The 26011-nt window shown below is 35.1% G+C and overlaps 1 protein-coding gene and 1 non-coding gene across 2 annotated transcripts in view; both read left to right on the top strand.

Moving 5' to 3' along the window:
* The window catches only part of FAM155A (family with sequence similarity 155 member A), a 688104-nt gene that overhangs the window by 521647 nt on the left and 140446 nt on the right, over positions 1-26011 (top strand). The window lies entirely within an intron of this gene.
* LOC112611176 lies at positions 9445-9513 on the top strand. Its single transcript, XR_003116561.1, has one exon. It is a non-coding gene; the product is annotated as a small nucleolar RNA SNORD31 (small nucleolar RNA).

The following is a 26011-nucleotide window of genomic DNA, read 5'->3' as shown; positions in this document are numbered from 1 at the left end:
TGGTAAAAAACAAATATCATAAATTTACTGTTTTAGCAGTTTTTAATAGTACAGTACAGTATTATATGCATATCATTGAGCAAAATGTCTTTAGGAATTTTTCATCTTTCATGACTACATGATACCTCTATTAAAGAGCAACTCCTTATTTGACCCTCCCCCAGACCCTGGCAATCATCACTCTACTTTCTATAAGTTTGATTACTTCATAACCATCTGTCATATATAAGTGGATTCATGCAATATTTTTGTAATTGGTTTATTTCACTTAGCATGATCTCCTCAAGGTTTATCCATATTGTAGAACATGACAGGACTTCCTTTTTTAAAGGCAGAATATGTTGCATTGCGTGCATATGCACCATATTTTCTTTATCCATTCATCTGTGGATGTACATTTAGGTGGCTTCCACCTCTTGGAGATTGCGTATAATGCCATAGTGAACATAGGTATGCACATATCTCTTCGAGATCCTTTTTTTAAATTCTTTTGGATATATACCCAGAAGTGGGATTGCTGGATCATATGGGCATTCTATTTTGAATTTTTGAGGGCCTTACTTGCTGCTTTCCATAATAGCTGTGCCAATTTGCAATCTACACCCCCCCCCGCCCCCAACAAAGTACGCAATGTGTTTCCCGTTTCTCCTCATCTGCATCAACGTGCGTTATTTTCTGTTCTGTTTTGTGTTACGCTGCCCATCCTGGTGGGTATGGGGTGATAGCTCATTGTGGTTTTGACTTGCATTTCCATGGTGATTAGTGATGTTGAGCATCTTTTCATATGCGTGTTGGCCATCTGTTTGTATTCTCTGGAGAAATGTCTATTCAGATTCTTAATTTATATGCTCCTTGGGTTGATTTTTGTTGTTACTGTTTGTGTCGTTGAGTTGCAAGATTTTTTTGTAAGTTCTAGATATTAACCCTCCATCCAATAAAGAATTGGGAACTATTTTTTCTCAATCATAGGTTTAAGTTTTAAGATTGGTGTAGTCCCATTGTCTATTTTTATATTTTGCTGTCTGTGCTTTCAGAGTCACAGCTAATAAATCATTGTCCAGTCTAATATCATGAGGCTCTTTTACTACGTTTTCTACTAAGAGTTTTATAGTTTCAGGTATTAAATGTAGGTATTTAATCCACTTTGACTTAGTTTTGTATCTGGTGTAAGATAAGGGTTCATGATCATCCAGTTTTCCTAGTACAATTTTTTGAAGAGATTCTTCTTTCCATATTGTATAGGCTTTGCATGCTTGTCAAAGATCACTTGGCCATATATACAAGAGTTTATTTCTGGGCTCTTGGTTGTGTTCTTTTGGTCTATGTCTTTGTCTTCATGCCAATACCATACTCTGTTAATTACTCTTAATTTGCAATGTGTTTCAAAATCAGAAAATCTGAGTCCTCCAGCTTTGCTCTTCTTTGTCAAGATTGTTCTGGCCATTCAGGGTCCTTTCAGATTCCATATGAGTTTTATAATTGTTTTCTGTTTCTGTAAAAAATGCAATTGAGATTTTGATAGAAATTGCACTGAATCTATAGATTGCTTTGAAGAGTATAAACATTTTAATATATAAGTCTTCCAATGCATGAACAAAGGGTTTTCATTTACTGATGTCTTTAACTTCTTTCAGCAATGTTTTTGAAGTTGTCAGTGTACAAGTCTTGTGCGTGTGTGTATGTAGATGCTATTGTAACTGAGATTGTTCTTTATTTTTAGGTTGTTCATTGTTAGCATATAGAGAGACAACTGATTTCTGAGAGTTGATTTTGTATTCTTCAACTTTGCCGAATTTGTTTTTATTCTAACAATTTTTTGGTAGAATCTTTAGGGATTTTTATGTGTAAGTTTATCTCATCTGTGAAAAGAGATAATTTTACTTCTTCCTTTCCAACTTGGATGATTTTATTTATATATTTTTCTACTATTTTATCTTGGTAGGCCTTCCAATGCCATTTTGAATAGAAGTGGTAAAAGTGGGCATTCTTGTCTTGCTCCTGATATTAGAGGAAAAGCTTTTGGTTTTTAACCATTGAGTATAATGATATCTGTGGCCTTTTCATATATGACCTTTATTATGTTACAGTAATTTTCTTCTACACCTAGTTGATTGTTTTTATCATGAAAGCATGTTGAATTTTGTCAAATGCTTTTTCTGCATCAGTAGAGAGGAGCGTGTGATTTTTGTGCTTTGTTTGGTTAATGTGGTGTATTACATTGATTGATTCTTGTATATGAGCCATCATGTATATAAGAAATAAATCCAACTTAGTCACAGTGTCTAATCTTTTTAATGTACTTTTGAAATCGATTTGCTAGTATTTTGTTAAGGATTTTTGCATCAATATGCATCAGTGATATTGTCCTGTAATTTTCTTTTCTGTTAGTATCATTGTCTGGCTTTTGTATCAGAGTAATGATGGACTCATAAAATGAATTTGGAAGTGTTCCCTCCTCTTCAGTTTTTTGGAAGAGTTTGAGAAGGATTGGCAATTATTCTTTAAATGTTTCATAAAATTCTCCAGTGAAGCCATTTGGTCCTGGGCTTTTATTTATTGGGAGATTTCTGATTACTGATTCAATTTTCTTAACAGTTATATATCTGTTGAGATTTTCTAATTCTTCATAGTTCAGTCTTGGTAGACTTTATATTTCTGGAAACATATCCATTTTTTTTAGGCTATTCAATTTGCTGGCATATAGTTGTTCCTGTAGTCTCTGATTATCTCATTTTTTTTGGCATCAATTGTGATGTCTCATCTTTCATTTCTGATTTTAGTTACTTGAGTCTTCCTTTGTTTTCTTAGTCTAGATAAGGGTTTGTCAATTTTGTTAATCTTTTCAAAAAAAAAAAAAACTCCGTTTTTAATTTTTTTCTTCTTGATTTTCTATTCTCTCTTTTGTTGATTTATGCTCTAATGTTTATTCCTTTCTTCTGTTAACTATGTGTTTACTTTGTTCTTTTTCTAATTCCTTGAAGTATAAAGTTTATTCATTTGAGATCTTTCCTTTGAATGCAGGTTTTTACCACTATAAACTTTGCTCTTGGTGCTGCTTTTGGCTGCATCCCATAAGCTTCGTTAGGTTGTTTTCCTCTTCATTTGTCCCAAGATATTTTTTAATTTCTTTATTAGTCCATTTTCATGCTGCTGAAAAAGACATACCTGAGGCTGGGCAATTTACAAAAGAAAGAGGTTTATGGACTTACAGTTCCGCTTGGCTGGAGAAGCCTCACAATCATGGCAGAAGGCAAGGAGGAGCAAGTCACGTCTTACATAGATGGCAGCAAGAAAAGAGAGAGAATTTGTGCAGGGGAACTCCTCTTTTTAAAACCATCAGATCTTGTGAGACTTATTCACTATCATGAGAACTGCATGGAAAAGACCTGCCGCCATGATTCGATCACCTCCCACCGGGTCCCTCCCACAACATGTGAAAATTCAAGATGAGATTTGGTGGGGACCAAGTCAAACCACATCAATTTCCCTTTCAATTTCTTTATTAACTCCATTGTTCAAGTGTGTGCTGTTTAATTTTAGCATTGTTGTGAAATTTCCATTTTTCCCACTGCTATCGATTTCTTATTTCATTGTGATCAGAAAGATAATTGGTATGATTTCAGTCTTCTTAAATGTGTTAAGATTTGTTTTGTGGGCTAATGTGTGATCTATCCTGGAAGACGTTCTCTGTGAACTTAAGAAAAACGAGTATTTTGCTTTTGTAGGGTAGAGCGTTTTATCTATGTCTGTTAAGTTCAATTCGTTATAATGTCGTTATAGTCTCTGTTTCCTTACTTACCGTCTGTCTGATTGTTCTATCCATTGTTGAAAGTGAGGTGTTAAGATCTCCTCCTGTTACTGTGCTAATGCTGAATTCTCCCTTCACTTCTGTCAATGTATGCTTCATACATTTGAGAGCTTTGATGTTAGATACGTGTATTTCCCCCACTTTTATTGCTTTCCTTTTTGAATCATTGGTTTTGTTGTTGTTTTTGTATGGACATGCTCTGACTCCTTTTACATTTCCTTTTATATCTCTTCTATAGGTATTTTATTTATAGTTACCAGGGGGTTAACATAAAACATTTTATGGTTATAATAATTGATTTTAAGCCATTATCAACTTAACTTCAATTGTACACAAAAGCTCTACTCTTTTGCATCTCTCCACCCTTGTTTTATGTTATTGATGTCACAAATGGCATCTGCATATGCTGTATATTTGTTTCAATAAGGCTGTTCACTGTCGTACTCATCCAGGGTTCTGCTGCTGCTTCTCTGCTTTCTGGAGTTCTCATAAAAGTTTTTTGGCTGTATATTGTTGTGGAAATAAGGACTGGGACTTACTCTTCCAGTGTCTTATTGACATCCTGAGGCATTTTTCATGTTTCGTAACATTTTAATACAAAATTATTTCAATGAAAATATACTTAAGAACATGGTTATTACTATCTGGTCCCTTTGTCAATTTGTTTTTGCCAAAAATAATTTCACTCAACTGTGTAGAATTACTTTTTTAATAAACTATATTATATTTGAATTGTCTCCATTAGCTCTTGCCATTACCACTTTTTTAAAAAGCTTATAGAAAATACAAATGATTTGTTTGTTCCATTAGTCTTTATTCTCTTGGTTTGGATTGCTTATGGCTAATGAATGAACTACTTTGGCAGATATTGGCATGTGGACCAATTATGGCACAATCTATAGTATTTGATAAGCTAATTGTGTTGCTTGGCTGGCGATGGCAATGTCTAGTTGTTTTGGTAATAGAGTTATATCATTAGCTACGTATCGAACCCTTGATATTTCCCAGCTATCAAACACTTAGTGAGCATTTACTGTCTGTGAGAAACATTCTAAACTGTATATATGTGTGAGTGTATGTATGTGTGTGTGTGTAGTTTATATCTGCACATATAGTTTATCTCTGTATGTGTATGTATATATATGAAATAATACTACCCTGGGTAGTGGTGAAGATTAAAAAGCCTACAAATACACACACACACACACACACACACACATTATAGATGGATAATATATAATGCATAAGTAATATATACTCTATCTGTATATACTATAGATAATGTATGATATATATATGTATATCCCATATATACAACAAATCATATATATGTACCCAAGTGTGTGTGTGTATATATAGGTATTATATACTGCACAATTTAGATATACATATAATTTTAATACCACCTCCACGAGTAATATTATTTTTGCCATTTTGCAGATAAGTAAAACAAGGCAGAGAAGTTAAATAAGTTGCCCAAGGTCATGTAGCATAGTAGGAATCCAAACTCAAAGTCGTACCCTGGANCCATATTTTAGAGAAGCCACTGATGATTTCAAGATAGCTCTTGATTGAAGAGACTGCCTTTGGCAGGAGGGAGTGGATTGAAATAGTCATCTTTACAATTGATTCAATTTCTTCAGCAAATCAAATTTGTGGCAATAGACATAAATCATTTCAGATGGCTAAAGTGAACAAATTGACTCATCCAGGTTTTGTTAATATCGTAGTATAGAAATGATCTACATGGCATTGAATAATATACCTTGAGTTATTGGACAGTAGATACTTTGACATAACTGTCACATATCAATCAATTTAACTTCAGCTCTTTTGTAATGAATTATAATTTCTGTAGAAGTAATAAAAACTATTGAAAAGTTAGAAATATTTCAGGAAAGTTTGGCCACTGTTTCATGAGATTACATGTTTATGCACACAAACACAACTGATGCACAACATTCTGTGAGTCGATGCATGGTGAAGAAATAGAATGTTTTGATTAACCCACAGTAACTCCTCTATGCAATGATATTATCTAGCAGGTGGATATTTTCTTGGAATTTAGGGATTTTCTTCTAGAATTTTGCCTGTGAATGTGCACAAGTGCCCTAGATACTGTTTTAAACAGATTTTCTTCCCTCCACTCCCAGAAATGTAGTACTTTAATCTGCTAACCAGAAAGTTAAGTACAAGGTCAAGTATCTTAAAAGAGACCTCAGAAATGCAAATTGAGGTTGTCTCTGGTGAGTTTAGGTAAGCATATTCAATCCAGAGGAAAGAAACATTACAATAAGTTCTTAAAGGATTTTCATGGGTAAAAAGCAAAATATTTTAAAATGATAGACCTTTTGAAACATGTCTTTGATTAGAAGTATGAGATACCATGATTCAGAAAAATAATAGGAAGGACTGAAAAATACTGTCAAAGTGCTGGGACAATAGTACAAATGAAAACACTCTAAAGCCACTTTTTTATTTCCTACTGGTGAAAAAATTTCTAGAGAAAATATTTTTTGTTTTTGTTTGCCTGTCGCCTAGGCTGGAGTGCAGTGGCACAATCATAGCCCACTGTAACCTCGAATTCTTGGACTCAAGGGATCTTCCTGCCTCAGCCTCCTAAATAGCTGAGACTACAGGCACACGTCACCAAGCCAGCTAATTTTTCAATTATTCATAGAGATAGGGTCTTGCTATGTTGCCCAGGCTGGTCAACACCTGGGGTCAAGCAATCCTCCTGCCTCAGCCTCCCAAAGTCCCGGATTCCTAGAGAAAATAAAGGCAGGTATATTTAAACAGTCTCTTGGATAAGTTACAATTTAAAACAAAAAAATGAGGCAAAAAAGGAAGGATAAACATAAGACCAGGGACAAGCACAATGGAATGTTTTCATAATTTAGTTGTTGTACATTCCTTCTGTTTGAGAAATGTTTATTGCAGGTCGACTGTAGTACAGGTACTAGAGTCTGTTCTGGGCTGTGAAAACAGGCAAGCTTTCATTTTATCTCTCACAATCTGATTGGGGGTAAGTGAGTAATTAGGAGTCACTGGAAGACTTTAAGCACAGGAAGTTGATCAGATTTGTGTTTTAAAAAGAGCTATATGAGAAAAAGAGAAAATAATTGGAGGTGGCAACATCAGAAATAAACTCAGAGGCAGATCAAATAATCATCCCTGAATCTCCAAAAATAAACAACAGTCATATAAGACTGAAACTGAGCAGTGCAGTTGAATTTTCTCAATACTTTTAATAGTGATTTGAAGATGCAAGCCTAAAATGAAGAAAGGTTGGCGAAGTGTCTTAAAATCTGAGTGGAGCTGTTACAGCTGTTCAACAGATGCTGAGGAATTATGGATACGATATTCCTTAATGGAACTATGTTCACACTAATCAGAAGTTCTATAGCACAGAAGCATTTGCTATTTTGTGGAGATAGAGACTTGAATCCTGCTGCCGAAAATCTGGAAGGTCACAGTCCAGTAGTGGTCTCTTAACAGGTCCTTGCTTGTCAATACTCCAATGGTCTATTAATAAAATCAGAAAACTTCATTCATGAAAAGATAAGCGTTCTGCAAACAAACAGCTAAGCTTTATATTAGTTCAAGAGAGAAAGTGAAGTCTGTGGTGGATCTCAAAAAATAACAGCTCTTGGTATATCCAAGTGTGGCCTGTGGCATTCAAAGATGTGCAGACTTCCAAGGGGACAGGATACCCTTGACTCTATGGAATCTGGTGGAGCAAATGTTACTGTTGGAGCAGAAATGACATCGTATTGGGGATCATTTTGAAAAGAGATAATTTGTGAATGGTAAAGCAACTCAGCCTCCACTTTGCCTGTCTCCTTCCTTACGGGAGAATTGTGGACTTGAAAGAGTGGACAAAGAATGGTTATGAAATTTGAAGCATAAATTGTGTGAGGAGAGAAAGTGTATACTGAGCCCATCAAAATCTGATGTTCCTAGGACCAGAGGAGCACATCCAGGAGGCTGCTGGAAGAAATCTCTTCTTAGTCTGGTCTTCAGTCATGCTTGGTGTTCATTCACAAACCAGGGATTAGGGTGGAGGTGCCAGAAAAATCACAAATGGGGTATTTTTTTTTTAAATTCAAAAAGGAGAACAAAAGGAGTTAGAGAACAGCTAGCATAATGATGACCCGTAGTTAATTTCTAGCACTAGATGATTGCTTTGTGTTTACTTAAAAATAAATCATCACAAGAATCCAAAATTAGTGTTTGCGGTCTGATGCCATGGATTATTTATGTTCTAAGACTTCTTTATGGTTTGTAATGAGGCATCGGACAAGGTGTATTATCCAGTCTTTTGGATAAGAGATAGATATGTATGTAGATTTACCCATGTTACATGTAGGTGAGCATAGAGCTGTTTAAAGTTTATCCTAGAAAATGTTGAAAAGGAAAAATACCAACTTGAAGGGATAAGGAATTGCAGAGCATATACAAAAGAAGGTTGGATTCGCATGAAATAACTGTTATCCCTGGAAAAATACAGAGATCTCACCCAGGTTTAAGTAAAATCTTCACAAATACAAGACAAGGAGTCCTAGTTTAGCAAACACTCTATATCCATGATAAGCTATTAGGGTAGGTGGTATGGCTATAAAAAACAAAGAAACTAGGGGGTAAGGCTCCATTAATAGAGAAGAGAGGAATAATCTCACTCTGCCTTAGTTGCTGTAATGCGACAGAAATGAAATATATACCTTTTTTTAGTTTGGGAATTCTTATTTTAAACATGGATATGGATAGAACTGTGATGGAAAAAGCATTAACAGGTCCAGCGTCTCAAAATGATACCACATTTGAAATGATTATTTTTGATAAGATGCCATTTAGGAGGACCCGGAGCTTTTTAGACACTTGAGAGGATGCGTTACAAAAGACATTACAGGCAGAATCTGTGTAGTTCTAGACATGGGGCCAGGAACAACCCATGGCAATTAGTGGAAACCAAAGTTCAGTTCAAGTTGAGTGCAACTTGTTAACCATGTAGAGATCTGAAAATGGCTGCTTTTTTATAGAAATAAAAATGGCAAAACATCTCAATCCTCAGAAAGCCATCTCACTAATTATTCCTGAAATCTGTTTTAAATACCTAGAACAAACTTGCTAAGCTTAGCTTTTCCTTCAACTTACAAAGCAAATTTAATGTTTCCAGTGGAGATCAGGATGTTCTTCTAGCAGGGAAAATTGCACAAACTACAAGGAAATGATTAATACTCAATATCAATCTCTTGCAATGTTCTCATATTTTTTCTCAATATTCAGAAAAATAAAATTGCTTCTGTTCTGTTCCTTTAGCCAGGCTGTTCTCTTCAACTCATTAATTTATCTTGGAAACTCCACTTTTCAAATTTAAAGGCCCCTCATTAGGATGGTGAATATTGATGGGAAAAAGTAAAATGACTACTTTACCCACAAAAATAAAAACATTTGCTATCCTTTTTTGATAAAGGTCTTCTAGATTTGCTTCGCCCACTTTAACTTTTTCTACATATCTTAAAATTCAGTGTGCAATAATATTTTCAATTTCTCCACATTTTGGACTTCCTTAGCTTATTTCTATTCACATAAATTCTTTTTTATAAATGTTGATAGGAAATACCATTCTTAATGATATCACCAGTGATGAGATGAATACTGCCCCTTTCTGATCAATGTGCGTGAAAGATATTTTCTGAGCTGTGAGCTTGAAAAATAAAAATAATTTTTAAAAGATATAATAGCTCCTGTTTGTTGAGAAAATCTTATTAATATAAATTCAGAATATTCACAGCCAAAAGGAGCATGGGAGATCATAAGGTTATTAAGGTCATCTTATGCTTTTGTTATCTGAGGAAATCCTGCAATCGATAACAATGCAATGAGTGAGTTTGTCCTGTCGTAGATTGTTTTCACAGGGCCTGGGATAGCGTACTCGGTGAATGTCCATAAACCGACATTCTCTACTCAAAGGAGCCCTGTTCTTTCAACAGTAATGATGGAGGGATTATAGGAATCACTCCTGATTATCTCAAGATTTGCTTTTTATTACCCATTCTAGGTTCATCGTGATTAACTATTTAAGATTATTTAGGTCCCTTGACCTCATTCTCTGAAACTAAGGAGTTGATGCAAGGAAGTAAGAAAATGAGTCAAAGATTTGGAAGAAGTCCATTTGAAGTTGAGGGTTTTCCTGATTAACAGTGGAATGGGTCAAAAGAAGATTATTTTGTTGGTTACTTTTTTTTGTTTGGTTGGTTGGTTTTGGTTTTTTGTGTGTTGGGGTGGGAGAAACTAAGGAAATAATTCCAAAGGAAAGGATTTTGATGGGGTGTTTTTCTCCTGAATTGTATAGTTTTCAGATTTATTTTAAAGGATTAAAATGGCCATATTTTCTTACCACCAGTCAATGTCTGTTTATTTTATATGAACATATTTAAAAGACCCCCTAGAGAAGTGTATATATAGCATATAATTAGCAAGTCAAAAGACTGGAGGTTACCTTTCCTAGAACATCCCTTCCATGTCTATACCTCAGTATACCATGGTTTTACCAAGAGGAATGAAGTTTATATCTGGTGCCTTGTTCTGTTCTTTAAGCTCCTGCTAAATACCTCAACTTTGGTGTGTCTCAAATACTTCAAATTTCAGCCCTTTAAATTGACCTTGTGGTCATTCCATTAACTCCAGCTTCTCCTCATTGGATTCGTGATGGCTCTTTTCACCCATTCACCTAAGTTGGAATCCAAGCATCATAGAAAGTCTGAAAGTGATCAGGGCAGTCTGAGGGGAGGTAGAATGTAGTGGCTAAATGTACAGGCAGTGGTGTTCAACTGCCTCTGAGCTCACCATTTACTGACTGCATGAACTTGGACAAGTAATTTAAACCTTACAATATTCCTATTTATTCATCTGTATAAGCTGATAATATTGGAACCTACCTTATATAGTTATGCATATTTAATGAATTAATGATTATCTTAAATATTTATATGTGTTTCTTTTTATATTTACGAACCTCTAAGAACAAGGCAGAAAAGAGCATATGCACTTTCTTCTCATATCTAATTAATCACCAATTTTTAACAAATATACTCCTTATATTGAGTCTTTATCTGTTCCATCCTGTTTATTCAGTGGTGTTCCTGGCTGTCAGTGCTTGAATTCAGGCTCTTGTCATATCTCCATCAAATATTGCAATTGTCATTTTATTAACCTTTCCACTTTTGGTCTTTCCCTGAATACATCCTTTATGCTCCTAGCTGAGTGATCTTCCAATATATTAATATACATCTAATCACAGCATTCTTCTGCCCCACATTCACCAGTTCAACATTCTTTTGTGACTCATGATTTTATCACTAACGCCCTCCACCCCAACCCTGATGGTTTTGATGGGATGTTTATGATGGCCAGAAGACCAGTTGGCCCAGCCCTATCTCTTGGCACATTCTCCCTCACATCTTTCAATCAAACAATGCTGAGAGACACCTGTCTCCATCTTTGAGCACCTTTTTAAAATATTAGGACAGTGACTTAGCAAACTGAATTCCCTGAACTCTGCTGCTTAACCAAAATTTTCCGGACAATCATAAGTCTATGTAGAAACATGTATGTAAGATGAGTCTTGGAAAAATAAATTCACTTACTTAAAAATTGACATACAAAGGGCAACAATTATACTGTATGCATTGTGCTTGCTTTATGCCATAGGTGGACCATGTCGATTGAATCTTTATCGTTGTTTTATGGATTTTACTTAAACCATTCTCTGTTAATGAACCTTTAGTTTGGCCCTATATTTTTGCTGTATGATCAATGTCACCATGAACATTCTTATGCATAGTCCTGCCTACATGTGCAAGAACATTTGTGGGAAAAATAGTAAAAGTAGAATCATTGTGGCAAAGGGTGTGAATGTTCAAAATGTTGATGAGTATTTCCAAGTTGCACTATCAAGAGGCAGCCCCAGTTTCTAGTCCTGTCACAATACATGAAAGTTTCCATTATTCCTCTCCTTCTGCTCAAAGTATAAAGTATATAGGCTTTTTAATTTAATGTGTAGAAATCTAAATTCCCTTCTGAAAGTCATACTTTATGAATGCTGTCTCTCTCCTAATATATTTTTAAGGTTTGAAAAAAGCGGTACTCATAACATGGCTCACCATAGAATGAATTACAGGTTTTTGCAATTTGCAAGCATTTAATAACTCAGTAACTTACAGAGCCATGTTAAGGCAGTGATACATTGCGTGCAAAAAGATATGAATACAAATTCTAGCTTACCATTTTATTTAAAGCAGAAATTGTACAATTGATAACAGGTGAAAATTTTCAGAAAGCTTTGTTATGTTTTGAATGATATTGACATATTTTTTTGAATGATATTCACATATTTTTTCAGAAAACTTTCATTTGTAAATAATTCCTTAGAACTTTTTAAATAAAAATGAAACAAAATTAATAGAAAAAAAGATTATTTGCTTCCTTTGCTTTTTTCTGACAGAGTTCTTATGCTCAGTCGTATCTTATTATCATACTTGCATGCCTCTTATGGAAAGCAGTGATAGAAAAGCATGAGAATCTTCACTGATGCTATTGGATTTTGAATGCTTGCTTTCTAAGCATTTTTATTCCAAAAATTTAACATTTTAATGCTCTACTCAACTTGTTTGTTAGTTGGTTTTGTTTCTTTTCTTTAAGTACCTTGGAAATTTGCTGACGTTTTATTCTTCAGAAAATTCTATATCTTATGTTTTAATGCTTTATTTTATCTCAATTTTATCTCATTGTTTTATCTCAGTTTTTCTAGATAATTCCCAGATGTCTTTGTGGTGTGGATATTATAATTTAATTATTTTTAATAAGTTATTGTTTACATATTATAAACATTCATATGTTACATGCTACTATTTCTTATAATAGTCTAGTATATGCTCTTAATATTAAGTTAAGAATTAAAGGTCTAAATCAAACTAGAAATGTAATCTGTTCTGCACATTTCTTACTCCTTCCAAATTAAGATTGAACATTGTGTTTTAGAATCAGAATTTGGGGATAGATTGGTTTTAAAACTTGCATCTAAAGATTATTCCCAGGAATTTTACATGTCTTTAAACCTCTAATTTGTTTAAACCTCCCATATATAAAGTTGTTAGAGACAAAATGGATAAAAGTCAATACCTCTCTCAATGGGATCATAGAATGGTTTTATTAAAAATCGGTGATTGGCACCCCAGTACAGATGTGCTTTAATGATAGTTTATTAAAGATGTGTGAAAATGTATTGTTAGACACATATGCATGTCTCAATAAATGATTTTATGCATGGGTTGTCTAACTCTTGAAAATAGTTTTTTACAATCTTGATTCTGCTTCTAGATAATCTTTCATTTTGCTAAGTTTTGTCACAGATGATAAAAGAGTAAGTGTAAAACTAAGTATTATTTGAGTTCTTGCAAAATCAGAATTACAGTCTTGGTTACTAATGTTTCCACAATAATGTTAGGCAAGTTGTATATCTACTAAATAGCAATCAATAGTTTTTCTCATTTCCTAGAAAAGATCTTTCATTTACATTTCTAAAAATATGTGTTTGGTTTTCAGTAGTTCCCATGTATTGCTTATTGTGATCATTGCAATGATGACTTAATTGAAGATTTAGGTGTTATTCTTTGACCAGAGTATATGTAAAATTAGACAGCCGGTTGCAAGTAAGTCAGCAATAAGCAGAAGAAGTGGATTCTTAAAAACAGAAAACTACAGCTTTAAGTCCTAAGACTTATCTTAAGATATTTTGGGCTTCAATTCATTTATCATTTTTATTGGAAAGAGATATGCTCATTTTTACTACTTTGGAAGAAAGAAGCCAAAAACAAAAATAATTTTAAGCAAAGAGAGATGCTAAACACTTAAAAAACCCTGCTCAGTAAAAATAGAGAGGCAAGCTGAGCATAGAAAAGAACTGCAAAAATGTTCGTGGCTCACTCTTGGTAAGGGTGAAAGACCTAAAAGGATTACGTTTCAATTTCTCATATAGAAAACACTTATTCCAAAGAAAATCTAAAAAGAAAAGGAAAACCCAAAAAGGTACCTTGGAAATTGCATTTGCTGAGTGCCAATATGAAATTGCCTGTAGTTTTTATGTATTTTACGTTTTATGACAAAGTAAGTATCCAAGAGAAAGCACTGAAGGTAGATTATAAAAGACTTTCCAAGTCAGTAAGAGAAAGCTACACATGCAACAAGAAAATATTATTGTTTAAATATCCAGTGAAAAGCAGTGTTTTAACAAAGTGAGTTTGGCTGCATCCATCACATGGGTATGGGATGAGTATTAGAAGGTAATATTTAGTGCAGAGAGTCCAGCTCAGAGGGATAAGGGTGAAGCTGAGTACATCTTTATATTTTTATAGGAAATTTATATTTATAAGAAAACATAAAGAATGTATTACTGTATACAAATGAAGAGTAGTAGAATTCTTTAATTCTTTCACTTTTTAAATTTTGATACAAAGAAAGGGCATTCAGAAAGTAGCCAATATGAAAGAAAAGGTCATATTTTGAATTTTGTTCAAGTCGAATTTAAAGTGAGAACTGAGAATTCTTAGAGTAGTTAACTGTTGGAGCATATTGTGAGAATCCACAGGGTAACAACCCCCTTAGGAGTATTCGGGTTGATATTTTCATAGAAAAATGAAGGAGCACAGTGAAAATGCTTTCAGATTCATTACCTTATTCCACCACCACCAGATGACAACTTTATGGCTTTGATTCTACTATTTGAACTGTGTGAGCTTTCATTCATCGATTCGTTTCTCAATTCAGCTAATCTTCTCAAGTGCCTATTAAGTGTTTTGCATTGTGCTATGCATTGAAGATGCTAGCAGTTAATAAACAGGATTCCTTCCAGGGCAGGGAGTCTAATGGGAAACATAAATGGATGAAAGACAATGAAACCCTGTGGGATGAGCTCAGTGGCCAACAAAGTGTCCACCTAAACAAGACTAGGGCAGGAGGAAGTTTTCAAGAGAAAATTATGTTAATGCTGAGATAATTGGAATAGGACTCTTGCAGAGGAAGAGTCAAGAGTATATTCTACTCAAGGGAGGGTCATGTATGAGGGAGTAGGAGACAGATGGGGTAAAATTGTTCAATGTAGGATCTAAAGGAAAGTAAATCTTTCCGAAGAATCCAGATGAGGATGGAACTAGGGAGAAGAGAACAGGGAGTATAGACAGTGGTGCAAAATAAAACTAAGAAGGTCTAAGTAGGGGCACTCCCAGAGTCTCATTAAGAAATTAGCACATTATCCTAAGGCAAGGAAAAAAATGGAAGAACTCGCATTTGTAGCAGATTATTCAGACCATTAGGTGGAAAGTGCATTCCAGAAGGCCAGCTGGGAGCCTACAGCCTCATTAGAAAGTGATCCTAGAGTTCTAGGACGAGATGCCTATGGCCTCTGCAGGGGTAGGGATCGTGGGGCTGGAGAGAAACAGAGTAGACTTGAGAGATGTTTAGAAAATGGTCAGGTGGTAAATCACAGTCAGTGACTTGCTGTTGTACTTTTTTGTTTCCTTGTTCTAATTTTGCTTTAAAGTTATTTTAAGTTGTAGTTACTGTGAACCAAAAGTATCTGAGACAGGTCTCCACCAATTTAGAATGTTTATCTTGCCAAAGTTAAGGACGCACCCCTGACACAGCCTCAGGATGTCCTGACAACATGTGTCCAAGGTTTGGGAGACATAGCTTGGTTTTATACATTTTAGGGAGACATGAAACATCCATCAATATGTGTAAGATGTACATTGGTTTGGTCTGGAAAGGCAGACAGCTTGAAGTGGAGGCCTGCAGGTCATAGGTAGATAATAGACAAAAGGTTGCATTCTTTTGAATCATTGATCAGCCTTTCACTAAATACACAATTTACATGTGAGAGGAGGCTAGCGGAATACTCACTTTTGCCTTAGACAGGCTCAGTGAATCTACATTTCTACATAAGCAATAGGGTAGAGAAAACAATCAGATATACATTTGTCTCAGGTGAGCAGAGGGATGACTTTGAGTTCTGTCCTTTGTCCTGCATCTGTGAAGACAGGTTACCAGTTTACATTGCCAGGGTGAAATCCAACAGAATTGTTTTAGGGTAAAAATCTTGAGGTCCACAAGGAATTTTCTTGTGGACAAATTGTGAGGGAGGTATGTGGTTATTTTTCATTGTTGTTGTTTGTTTGTTTTTAATCTTTGTAGCTATCTTATTTAGGAATAAATTGGAGGTGGGTTTGCCTGACATAGTTCCCTGCTTGACATTTCCCTTTGGTGTAGTGATTTTCAGGTCCAGAAATTTATTTTCCCATCACATTATGATTAGTGTCTTTTCAATCTGAAAACTCATGCCTTGAGTCCTGGAAAACACATTGTTGTTTAAAAAAAAAAAAAAAAATCCTCTTTCTTTTTCCCTGTGTTCTATATTTTTGGGAGTTTCATGAGTTGGTTGTCTCCTATTCTTGATCCTGTTCTTGGTCATTTCTTTTGCTTTTTTTTTTTTTTTTTCCTTCTTTGTTGCTTTCTAGAGATTTCTCCATTTTATCTTCCAAGTATTCTATTTTTTAAAAAATTCCAACAATTACATTTTAAATTTCCAAGAGATCTTCTTCTCTAGTTTATTCACAATACTTAGTGTTTATGTTATGTTGACAATTTCTCCAAGATTTCCTTTCTTGGTTTATTTTGCTTTCAGTCTCTTTATGTAGGGAGCTTTCTTCAAATATCTTGTGATACTTATTATTATTTAGTTAAGAGTAAGGCACTTAAATAGCGGATTGGATAATTTTATATTGGTAGATGAGAATTTTCACGTCTTTCCAGAGTTCTCTGTGCAAATTCCCCAGAGTGGCCACTAACTTGAGTTAAGCTTTCTTACTCTGCTAGGTCAGTTACCCCTTCTCCATTTTCTTTTATTTCTTCATGTGTTGTGATTCCAGGTTTTAGATCTCTCTTAATTTCACAAAAGATGTAGGGTTCTACTCTGATTTTCCTTGACGTTATTACTATGATTTCTAAGTACAGAAAACAGTTTTGGAAATGTCTAATTTTGCAGTCTTAAACCAAATGTCTGCTGTTCAATAATTTTTAGGCTTTTATTGAACGCTTTTTGGGAGACTCTATTGTGATGATTTAGCTCATTAATTATTTTTATCATATCATTATTAAATATAATGTAATTTAATACACGATTAAATACAGTTTAGTGTTAAGAAAATCCTTTTGTCTAATGGACTACAGTCTTTACATCTAAGCCAGTAAAACTCTGTGTACAAAAATGAATACTTTATTAATTAGAAAGTTTAAAAGTTCTGAGATACTAGGTGTTTTAAGAGCTGACAGTTTTCAAATTGAAGAAACAATATCAATCCTTTTAATTTTTAGATAGCTCTAGAACTGACATACAGTTTTAATGGTAGTTAAACTTGATGGTAAACATGTTTATCTTTAAAAGAAGCATGCTGGGATGGAACAGGAATTATCTTTCTGTACAAGACACCCTTTACTGTTCCTTTTATAATGTAGACTGTAGATGAAGTACCTTCAAGCAAAAAAAAAAAAAAAAATTACAAACAGTACTGATAGTGGAGACGGGAACAGCTGAGGAGCTATTTCATTTCTTGGAAAAAAAAAAAATGTGTTATAACGTCATTCAGGATATTTGGCCAGCTCTGAGTTTCTTTTCTTAACAAGTTGATACCTTTTTTTCCTAGCCATATTTTCTAATGTCTCACTAGTCTTTTCACTCATGTGTGGTCTTAAATAATCCAGATGGCTTGGCACTATGGCTCCCGTCTATAATCCCAGCACTTTGGGAGGCCAAGGCGGGTGGATCATCTGATGTCAGGAGTTTGAGACCAGCCTGACCAACATGGTGAAACTCCATCTCTACTAAAAATACAAAAATTAGCCAGGTGTGGTGGCGGGCACCTGTAGTCCCAGTTACTTGGGAGGCTGAGACAAGGAGAGTCACTTGAACCCAGGAGGCAGACGTTGCAGTGAGCCAAGATCACGCTATTGCACTCCAGCCTGGGCAACAGACTGAGACTCCATCTAAAATAATAATAATAATAATAATAATAAATGATTTTATTGTGTTTTGTGATAAAGTGGTTGATATGTGTCCATAACTCAATATACAAAGAAAACCAGGATTTTATTGTTGTTCCTCTTCTAGTTATTTTTAACATTATTTTCATGTCAAGAGTATCACCTTTCTACTTTATATTTCATGTAATGAAATTTATGGTAATACTTTGGTGATACTTTGATGTAAAAACATTATTGGTGTAAAGAAAACTACTTATTTTTTTCCATGTTTTAGGAGAAATCACTTTTTTTTTTTTTTTTTTTGGATGGCATCTCGCTCCATCTCCCTGGCTGGAGTGTACTGGCATGATCTTGGCTCACTGCAACCTCCTCCTGCCGAGTTCAAGCGATTCTCCTGCCTCAGCCTCCCAAGTAGCTAGGTGCCCGCCACCATGCCTGGCTAATTTTTGCATTTTTAGTAGAGACAGGGTTTCACCATGTTGGCGAGGCTGGTCTTGAACTCCTGACCTAAAGTGATCGGCCTGCCTCAGCCTCCCAAATTGCTGAAATTACAGACGTGAGCCACCGCATCCAGCCCAGAAGTTACATCTTATTACCTCAAGTATCCAGACATTAAAAGCTAAACACACACACACACCAAAAAAACCAAAACCTAGCACAACATTTGCATACCAACTTATTGGTAGCACCATGTGGAACTGACATCTGGGGTGTTTGAGCTAATACGTCAGAGTATTCTGTTTTTAAAATGAAGAAATAAAATAGCTATAAAGAACTGCTTGAAAGGAATCTTTGCTACTGTAAAACTTTGAGGACAAATATTAGAATTTTAAAATTATTTAAAAGAAAATACTCTGTACTACCACCAACATGAAGTTGAAATTTAAGCTACATACTAACCAAATCCATTAAATAAGCAATGTGCTTTTAGAGAATTTACTATGTGTTCCAACTATATTATAGTCTGTTCTCTGGTGAGCAAAATGTTAATTGAGACTCAGAATTGAGAATAATCACACAAAATGGGGCTAATTCTATCTGCTAACCACCAGTCTCTACATTAAGTTTAAGCCGCACTGCCTCGTATTTGAATGTGTTCTTCAGCTCAACCTTCCTTGCACCTGTTCCTCCCGTGAACCTTCATGTAGACCTCTTACGAGGATAATGCTAATTCATTAAATGTGAGCTCACATTTTCCCAATGTGTATGGGAACTCTGACTTTTCTTGCCTGTGTATGATTCTTATTTGCCTCAGGACTTTTCTCAGAATTTTAAGAAAAGTAAAATGGTAGTGATCACACTCGGGCATTCAGAAGTAGGAATAGTTTTGGTCATAACTCAAGTGGTCAAGAACTCTGTATGCCAGTGAATGTGACAGAGAAATCAGAAGAGATGAATGACATCATACTGAAATCCACTTTGTCCAAGTCTTCTGTTTCTAACCTCTTCTGTGTACAGAGAAAGTATGTCACCAAAGACAAGTGTTCCTTTTGCTCATTGTTGTATTGCTTATTCATTCATCATTTTTTGAGGGACTACCAGGTTTCAAACAGACAGAAAAACGAGTAAGATGACGTACTCACCATTAATGAGCTGCCTGCTTCGTTAAAAGTAGAGTTAAATAGATAAATAGACATGTACATTTATATTGTAATAGTGCCGTTGTAGAAGACAGATACACAAGCAGACAAAACTTATTTGATCTACAGCTCAAATGCCTTCCATTGAATTAGAAATCAAATAAACTCAACACCTCAAATAATGTTTTTCAGGAATTAAAATAATGAGCAGATAAGACAGAGTTGAAGCCTGAAGAGCCTCCTAAGGCAGGAAAAAGGAATGTCTGGCTGCCCATTTGCAGGCATTGTCTTGAGAAAAACAACCTATAGGTTATCTCTGCTCTAGCAGGCCATCCTTTTGCTAATGTCAGTCATGTTGCAATTCATCTGTGGTTAATAGTTTTCATATTCAGGATTGATTTTTCAGGAGAGACATTGGCTTGATTTCATTGCAATTGAGGTTGAATATATTTTCAATCACTATTTGAGCACTTGTATTTCTTTTGTGCCAAATTATTGTTTCGTGCCCTTTATCCACTAATTTTTACAAACATAGACAGTATATTTATAATTCATTGAAAACTACTGGTAATTTTGCATAGGGTTACCAATATTTCTCAATGTCTTTTTAAAATTTTGGCTATGATTGCTATGGACATTCAAGAACTAAAGTGTAGAAAAGCATAGATACAAAATACAAAAAAGTGATACAGAAATTTAATGAGATTTCCAGTGATTTCCTGGGTACAAAATAATGGAGGAATGCAATGCCATTAGCACTTGTATTTATTCCCCCCCACACACACCCAATACACTGGTATTATACTAAGGGTGTCACATGACGTATTTTATAATATTAATGGCTCTATAGAAGATAATCATGACAGCATTAATGCTAGTTGTAAATTACATCACAAGTTACGGTCTAATATATCACTTTGAGGTAATTAACTGCCCATGATCATGAATCATAGCAAGATTATATATCCACTTACAATATTTGTATTAAGTGAACACAGATTTTCTTTAAGTGTATTGTAAGTACTCTTTAGCAGTTAGTCACAAAACCATTTTATTTGTGTTAAAGATGACTTAATCCTCTTAATTGTTAAAGGGTGAATTGTCCTTAGTGCCACAAAGAATGATAAAGAACAGTAAAGGCTTAAGACTGATTCCATTTCCTTGTTCAATTTTCTGTTATCCATTTCAATGCCATTATAGCACTAACAACTTTTTTTTTTTAATAAAAAAGGAATCATCCAGCTACTCAGGAAGCTGAGGCAGGAGAATCGCTTGAACCCGGGAGGCGGAGATTGCAGTGAGCCGAGATCGCACCACACCACTGCACTCCAGCCTGGGTGACAGAGCGAGGCTCGGTCTCAAAAAAAAAAAAAAAAAAGAATCATCCAAATGAATTAATTAAATGAACAAATGAATCAGAAAATATGATCCTCACTTTAAGTTAGTTTTTCCTGCCTAATTCAGGGATGCCATCCTGATGATAGTGCCTGGTAGGCAATTAAACTATAACTTTCTTCTTTCCCTCTCTATTCTCTCATATCTGTGCCAAGTAATAGACATCTTGGGATCTATAATGTAGATAATACTGTTGTCATGGCAAACTGAACAGAAAACAAAACATTCTTCCTCATTAGTAAGGGGAAAGGGGGATCACTACGCACAACAGAAGCCCAGGGCCACTGGTTCTCCAGTGTGGCTGCATATTGAGCTTAAAAATTGTGGATGCTGGTACCACCCCCACAGGCTTCTTATTTAACTGGTTCTTGTTTAAGGGTATGCAGTGTGGACACTGGGATTTCCATCCTACCTAGGTGAGTCTAATGGCAGTAAAGGTTGTGAATAACTGGTCTAAGGTTTTACGCTTCATTCACCTGTGGGCATGCTTTCCATTAAAATGATTAAGAGTCCCGGAAATAGCATGGCTTTGATTAGAAGAATGGGCACATCTGCCTTAGAAGTAAATGGACTTAGAAATATGAAAACATGTTATTTTATTAAGAAAAGAAACATGTAGAGTCAGGCATTTCAGTTGAGACTTCCCGTAGCAAAAACGTGTTTTGAATTTTTGTTGTTGTTGTTGTTTTGTTTTGTTTTTTTGAGAAAAGCTCTCACTTTGTCACTGCGGCTGAAGGGCAGTGGTGCGCTCACTGCAAACCCAACCTCCCGGGCTCAAGCCATTCTGCCACCTCAGCCTCCAAAGTAGCTGAGACTACAGGCAGGCACCATCATACTCAGCTAATTTCGTTTATTTTTTGTAGAGACAGGGTCTCACCACATTGCCCAGATGGGTTTCAAACTTCTGGGCTCAAGCAATCCACTCCCCTCAGCCTCCAAAGTGCTGAGATTACAGGCATGAGCCATCTTGCCTGGCTGACATGGTACTTTGGCAAACAAGTTACTCTAAATTCTTATGGTAAAAATATCAGGTAACATTTTTTTTCTACCAGTTTTTTATTGAAAATAAAATATCATTCTTTTTTATTGTGGCCACAGTTGCTGTTAACAGAACATGATCGGAGCCACTTCCTTTGATCCTCAAAATGGTAAATGACAGTTTATTCAACCCTAAGTGTTTGCAAATCACTGAACTATCAGATTTCATTATTAATACCAAATCATCACTGATACCAAATAATAACAAAATCATTGCCAGAATTCAGACATAAAAATTACAGTGGAACCCGACGGTGGGCTTTGACTGTTGCTATACAATCCTCAAGTCTGTTACATCAGCCGCAGATGGGAGGTGGGAACATCTTTGTGATTTGGTTCCATTACCACGGTCCAATAGCAATCATGTCATTGTGAGAAGTCATATCATGTTGTTTTTGTGGTTGTCACTTTTGTCTGCCTTGTGGCTTTTCTTTGGTTTCGAACAAGAAAGAACTCTTTGAGTTATAATAAATAATTATGGGATAATTTTAAATTTATAATTCTAGAAATTTTCAAACACATATAAAGAAGTAAGAATGGAACTAACGCATTTTTATTCACATATCACCAATCATCAGTAGTTATCAACATTCTGCCATTCTTATTTAGTTTGTACCTCCACCCACTCCCCTCACCCCTAGTTGATTTCTTATTATTTTACAGTGTTTAAGGTAAAAATTACATCCATCAAAATGCGTACATCTTAGCAGTACCATTTTGACAAATGGATGTTCTGGTGTAACCGACACATTTCCACAACGTAAAGCACTTTATCTTCCAAAGGGTCTCCCTCTTATTACTTCCCACTCAGTCCTCAAACTCCAGAGTCAGCCATTGCTCTTATGTTTCTACCTTGGATTATTTCTCCTTTTCTAGAATTTTAGATGTAAAGAAATATGCAGTATATATATATTTTTGTGTCGGACTTTTGCTCAGTGTAAAGTCTGTAAGATTCATTCATGTTGTTTTAAGTGTCACTACTTCATTCCTTTTTATGGCTGTACAGTATTCAATGAGACCATGTGGGTTAGTCTGGCAGCGCCATGACATTGTACAGGACTCAGGCTCTTTTCTGCCACCCTCACTGTGTCAGAGTTAGAATTTCATGGAGTACAAGCATTATCCTCTCATGACAACATCTAAAGCATAAGCAGATGAGTTTAAAGACTTTGAGATTTTTAACTTCATATGAGTAAATACAATTAGCACTTGAATAAATTAAAAAAAGGTTGTGGATATAATGATGCCATTTGTTTTAGAAATGCCATTATTGCATAAGCAATCAGCATTTTTAACTTCAGCATTTTAATTACCAAAACAACCTTTACTCTGAAGTTTCTCAAGAAGGAACTGATAAATATGAGATTTTATGACTTATTATGTTGTTTTCTTTAATGCAATCAGCCTAAAGAGAGTGAAGAAAAAAATATGCTTTTTTGGGGTCTCTAAAGCAAAGTGCTGGACACATTGTACAGATGTTGTGAGTGTCTCTCACTCTGCAAGGAGTTGTGATTTACTAACTTACAACCAGCTAACTGGGGAGTGTGAGGCTATGACTATAAGGAGTAAGCAGAAGTTTGAATGGAAATGTTGATTTTGTTCAAGCAACTTATTCTGAAAACTATTGGTCACATTCATTTTAAGAGCTTATTATCACCACACATACTGAAAAACCTCATTTGGTTATTGTCATTTTATATTAGAAAAAAGACTCCAACAAGACCTCCTAAGACTTTTGCATTTATTTTCCAGGAGTTAGCCTGTGTTCATAATTACTTAATGGTCTTTAGTGTGTTCACAGAATAATAACAACAGTGGTAAATAATACATAACATTTGCATAGAGCTACCAAGGTGGCGAGGCCCTGAACTCTGTCTAGCAATTGACATTCTTATCATTGCCGTCTCGTTGACACTGCTCCTTTGGCTGACCAAGATCTTGTGGATGTACTTTCTCACTTAACTGTCTCCTTTAATTGGATTTTTTTTCTCCTGCTCTTAAGTGTAATTATTATCCACATATTTTAAGAAGCAGTAGACTAGGAATGAGAAAATAAAATTTCAGGTCTTGGATCCACATTTTAAACATTTATGGTGGATGTCATTAAACCTCTCAAGCTGTTTCTGCAGTTATACAATGAGCATGTTCATATTTTCTTTGTTAATTCCACAGATTGCTGTCATTATCAGTTGAGATAACACATGCAAGTTCTTTAAAGTAAAATGCAAGCTCAAGACACTGCACTTACTATGCTGAATTCAGTGAATTCGTCTACTTTTACAATTCCATCTCTCATTTATTTGTTGATGACTCCTAAATTCAAAACTAAATATTTTAAAACTTTTGGCCCAAATTCCAATTTTTACTTTCAGAACTTACATGTCTATATTCATTATTACCTCAAATTCAATACCAAACAACCAGTTGTGACAGTCAGAGCACATGAAGGTGGTCAGATGGAAACAGAAGCTGCCTAATTTAAGAAGAGTGATGCTCCCTGAATGTAGATCTACAATATTAAGAATATTAATGAAACCAAATTGGATTTTTAAACTCACAGTTATCCACTTGTATCACTCCTGAATCATATAGGCTAAATGATATGGTTCAAATGATATGCTGAGAAGAAATTATAATTCGGTCTCTAATTATTTATACATCTTGAATGAGAAATTGAACACAGAGAAAGAGATTATATTTGGATTGATTTTGCAAAAGTACTCTGACATTGAATAATAAATTAAGGAAATACTTTCAGACATAGTTACTAAAAATACAGTAGTATTTAGACTGCTCAACTATTTGAATATCTCCTAGGAAAAAAAAAACTCAGTCTGCTAAAAGATAGTATCTGCTATATTTTCAAGTGGCCTTTTTCTAAATTAAATTGTTCAGGAGGTTAAAAAAACAAATAAAAAAATTTTCTTAAAGAGAATATTTAATCCTTCATGAGTTTTGTCCCTTAATGTGGCCATAGGCTATGTAATTGTGTCACAGGAATGGGACTGTGAAAAAAAAAATCTACATTGGTTTTGGAGTTTGCAATAATGAAAATGGGATGGTGTTGAGTTCACGAGTCTTACAGCTTTTAGGAACTTGAAAAATCTGATTGAAACATTTCAGATTTGTTTTACTCTACAGCTGTAATAACAAACATCTAAAACATGAAGAGGAAATTAAAATAACACTATATATGGCACAAATATTCTGATGTTTTTATTGATTAACTTATACAATTTATGCTGAAGTATAATATACCTATAGAAAAGTGAATAAAACATACATTGTATATAGCTTGATGTGTTTTTTCTCTTGCTCTTCCATCATTTGATCTTGTAAATTATTTTATTTTATACTTTTGTGATGTGGATTTAATATCCACAATATATAAAGAAATCCTACAGCTCAACAACAAAAAGATACCAAAGATGGGCAAAGAACTTACATAGACATTTCTCCAAAGAAGATACACAAATGGCCAACAAACACATGAAAAAAAGCTTAAAACCATCAGGCATTAAGGAAGTCAAATAAAAATGACAGTGAGGCACCACTTCATACCCACCAGGATAGCTATAACAAAATCAAACAACAACAACAAAATAAAATAGATGGTGACCAGCGTGGATGAGGACATGGAGCACGTCATGCAAGTTCAACTCAAGGCCTAGGTCACAAGTTGGCAAACTACAGCCTGAAAACGAAATCTAGCGCACAACTTGGTTTTTGCACAGTCTTCAAGCTAAGAATGTTTTTTACATGTTTAAAATGTGTAGTCAGGCGCGGTGGCTCAAGCCTGTAATCCCAGCACTTTGGGAGGCCAAGGCGGGTGAATCACGAGGTCAGGAGATCGAGACCATCCTGGCTAGCACGGTGAAATCCCGTCCCTACTAAAAATACAAAATATTACCCGGGCGTGGTGGCGGGCTCCTGTAGTCCCAGCTACTCAGGAGGCTGAGTCAGGAGACTGGCGGGAACCCAGGAGGTGGAGCTTGCAGTGAGCCGAGATCCGGCCACTGCACTCCAGCCTGGGCAACAGAGCAAGACTCCATCTCAAAAAAAAAAAAAAAAAAAAAAAAAGTGTATGTGTGTGTGT

This window comes from Theropithecus gelada, chromosome 17, assembly GCF_003255815.1.
Source record: "Theropithecus gelada isolate Dixy chromosome 17, Tgel_1.0, whole genome shotgun sequence".
Lineage (NCBI taxonomy): Eukaryota > Metazoa > Chordata > Mammalia > Primates > Cercopithecidae > Theropithecus > Theropithecus gelada.
This window is presented reverse-complemented; position numbering and strand designations above follow the sequence as displayed.